Genomic DNA, 4,191 nt, shown 5'->3' on the forward strand with positions numbered 1-4,191 from the left:
TGATCAGAATACTGTTACAATGAAGGAAAAATAACTTCTTTTCAATCATTCTCATTCAGCAATAGTAAAAATGCTCTATGTACACGGTGGCTCTGAACAACACATTTCATCTCTTTTTCAGACCTGGTGGGCTACCTATTGCTGTTTTGATGATTACACAGCTCAAAATGAAAATGCGTCCCATTCAGATTCCCAATAATAAGTCTGATTAGGCAGATAACTTCCCAATCATAAAAGCTTTTATTTTAGGACAACTATTATGGAAATCTAGGGTGGAAATCGGACTCACTGTAATTGGGATAAGAAGACACTCTGAGAAGAAGGCTGTACATGTGACACCTATTGCATTTTATGCACTCATTTTGCATTCTCTTCCTTTCTTCCTCCTCTTTGAAGTGCCAGATTAAAGTATAATTACACTAGACAGTTACAAATGGGCTTATTACAAGAGAACTATATGTTTAAGAAAGTGAGGCTTTCAGATAAGAAATCTCCAAATATTTTCTGTTATATGTTTTTACAATCTTTCTTATAAAGGAGTGTTTGATGCGCAATATCTGCTAACAGAAATAAATCTACACTCAAGCCCAGCAGAATAATCAAATATAAAATACAGACATAAAGCAAACTACAACAGCAACAGTGATTCTTCGGGCAGCATGTGCAAAATATACTATTTTGCTATCTAATATCATTGTGATCAGAATGTGCCAAAACACTCTTTCTCATTCCACTTGAACTGGATCCCCGTAATTCCAACAAACATCACTTGTGACATTAGGTTGTCATCAGCTTGCATGATCCCCAGTTCACTTAACCATTTCTTCTTTATCTGGCCTTTTTGTGTAAAGGCAGGAACCAGTTCATTTACAGTTTCCCTCAACTTGCTCAGAAAGGTCAGATCTTGCATAAAGCTCCATTTCAGCAGGTGCACATTGCATCAGCTCCTCTGGATCTACTCTTTCAGTTACATCTGCCTTTCTACTTGTCTGAATTTTAAGTGCTTTATTTTCTGGAGAAACAAACTATGACAAAGTTCAGTATACAAGCTAGCCCAACTAAAACATGAATATTTCTACACAGTTTGTTAGAGCTTTCAAGTTTTTTCTGCCAAGCATTCCTGCTGTCATCTAACTGGAGTTTACAAATTCCTTGCCATAAGAATCTCAATGAGTGACTGCCTTGCTCTTTATGCGGTTTCCTGATCTTCATACAGGACCACAAATTTTGAACTATTTGTCTACCCTTTTCATCCTAGAATCTTCTCCACTCAACAGATATTTATTGGATATTTACTATCTGTTAAGCATTGTGTTAGGAACTAGGATGCAGATTGGTAAGACAGTGCTATTTTCCTTTAATTCCCAATCTTGCAGCAAACTCTAGATGAGCCCCAAGATCCCAGCCCCCTGGTATTATTTTCATGATGATAAAATGGCAAAAGGACTTTGCACTGCAATTTGCAATGTAATTAAGGTTCCTAATCAGTTTTCTCCAGCTGGTTGGAAAAGAGGAATTCAGAGAGATTCAAAGCATGAAAGGTTTGCCTTGAGGGAGGTTCTCTTTTGCTGAGATAGAGCGGACCATGGGGCAAGAATCTGAGAGCAGCCTCTAGAAGCTAAGTGCGAGCCCCAGCCAATAGCCAACAAGAAAACAGAGACCTCAGTCCTACAACCTACATAAATGAATTCTGTTGATGAATAACATGAATGTGTTCGGAAGCAGGTTCTTCCAACTGAGCTTTCTTTTATTTTTTGAGATGGAGTTTCATTCTTATTGCCCAGGCTGAAGTGCAATGGCACAATCTCAGCTCACTGCAACCTCTGCCTCCCGGGTTCAAGCGATTCTCTTGCCTCAGCCTCACGAGTAGTTGGGATCACAGGCATGTGCCACCAAACCTGGCTAATTTTGTAATTTTAGTAGAGACAGGGTTTCTTCATATTGGTCAGGCTGGTCTCGAACTCCTGACCTCAGGTGATCTGCCCACCTTGGCCTCCCAAAGTGCTGGGATTACAGGCATGAGCCATTGCGTCCAGCCCCAGCTGAGCTTTCAAATCAGAGCACTGTCCAGCTGACACCTTGACTTCACCCTTCAGACCTGTGAAGAAATAAAGAACTAGTTCTTCAGGAGTGGACCCTGAAGGATGACAAGGAGTACTCTTGAAACTGCTTTAAACTTTCCTTAACTCAGTCAATACTTAATTCTTCTCTACAACTGAGATTTAGTAGACTGAGATCTATGGCACTGCTTTGAAGTTCACAAATATCCAGTAAGTTAGCTCACCTTTGCTGCCAAGAGAGGCAGATGACAGGGAGGCACTTCCTTCTACCAATAAAAAATGGAGGCAAACTCCACTATCCACTCCAGTAAACACAGCCCTCAACCTGGCACACGGATTTCCCCACCTCCAACCTCAACAGACGCCAGCCGGAGCCACCACTGCTATCACACACCCATCCTCATTCTATCTGTTTATAGAAAGCCAACCACGGTAAGAAGGGAACCGCAGGACCACAGAAACCACAATGTCAAAGTTTTGAATGAACAGTTGAACTAGCTGACTTTGAAAGTTCCTTTGTCCCTCAGATTCTATATTATAGCTTTACCAAACTTCTCTTTCTCCATGCCCAAATATATTCTGGCAATCTTAAAAAAAAAAAAAAAGAAAAAAGAAAAAGAAAAAAGAAAAAAGCAGGAAGACTCAGATCCTTAATCAGATTTTAATGATAAAAACAAGTAAATTAGGTCTGATTTTTCTATCTAAAATTCCTAAATATCGCATACCTTCAGTTTCATCTTGGGCATTTTCTTGCAGATTAGAGAAAATTGTAGTTTTCACCAAGAAAACACCATAATCTTCATTTTATGATATTACTCACCAAGGATATTCTGGGAATGTCATAATGCTCATCTAAGAAGACCTGTGACACTGAAACAAATGTTTCAAGGAACTGTCTTTTCAACACTGCCTGCTTAAAAAATCTTGGCTTTTTTCACACTATTTTAAAAATAACGCAGAAAAGCTATGCTGATTGACATGCTGTAGCACAGTGTGATGCAGCATTCCTCTGTCATTTCTGCAGATCTATAGGCAACAAAGCATTCTTGCAAAAGACTTTCAATCATTAGCTACTGATATTATTAGAATTTATATACTATTTAGGCATTTCAAAATCAGAAAACAATAGGACCCAACATGGGAATGTAATAAAGCATAATTTCTTAGGTGAAATCATTCCAACCTTTAGAAAGCAAGTGTCTCAGTTGATGTTCAGCTTAATGAGAAGCCCTTCCTTGCAACAGCAGGTCCATTCTCACTCAGGGAACCCGAACTTACTCCCATATATTTCTACGCCAGCACCCTGCAAGTTACACTTTGAGATAATAACAATCAGTTCCAAAAACGCAGGAAGAGTTTTATTACAATCACTTTTTAGCATTTTACACAGTGCAAATGTAAAGCACAAAGATAAAGTGTTTTACAGATAAGCTTTATTAGGTATTTTAAAACAACACTTCATTTGTTACAGATTAGCAAGTCATTAGCATGCATCATTTTCAAACCACCCCACCCCACCCCAACACACAGACTGAGTGTCAACATTCAATTCCTGTTCCACTGTCTTTCATTCTAGACAAATCGGTTTTCAGATTCTGCCAAAAGTAGAAATCCTTTAACAATTTTGTTGAAAGATGCACTTATTCAAAATGACCATTCTCTCATCTACTCAATTAGTGAAGAACAGTATCTGAGTTTAGTAAAGTATAATTTGAGACTAGAAACAAGGCCCTACATTAAAAAAATGCCAGTTATAAGATACCCCAATCCAACTCAAAAATTGCATCTATGAATTAAGTAATGGCCTTCACTGCTACACAGGTTAAAATTAACAACTAATTCAAGTGTCTCTGAACCACATATGTACACACTAACTTATCTCTTCTATTGAGATGTTTTTAAAAATCTGCTAACTGGGACTTAAGCTAAAAAAATGTCGGGGGAAGAGCAAGATGGCCGAATAGGAGCAGCTCCAGTCTCCAACTCCCAGCGCGAGCGACACAGAAGACCGGTGATTTCTGCATTTTCAACTGAGGTACTGGGGTCATCTCACTAGGGAGTGCCGGACAATCGGTGCTGGTCAGCTGCTGCAGCCTGACCAGCGAGAGCTGAAGCAGGGCGAGGCATCGCC

At 39.3% G+C, this 4,191-nt stretch overlaps 1 pseudogene; it reads right to left on the minus strand.

Annotated features, from left to right (window-relative positions):
- Positions 1 to 700: 700 nt before the first annotated feature.
- Positions 701 to 4,191, minus strand: part of LOC108530586 (SHC SH2 domain-binding protein 1-like) — a 48,474-nt pseudogene continuing 44,983 nt past the window's right edge.

Source organism: Rhinopithecus bieti, unplaced genomic scaffold (genome assembly GCF_001698545.2).
Source record: "Rhinopithecus bieti isolate Rb0 unplaced genomic scaffold, ASM169854v2 scaffold_7509, whole genome shotgun sequence".
Classification (NCBI taxonomy): Eukaryota; Metazoa; Chordata; class Mammalia; order Primates; family Cercopithecidae; genus Rhinopithecus; species Rhinopithecus bieti.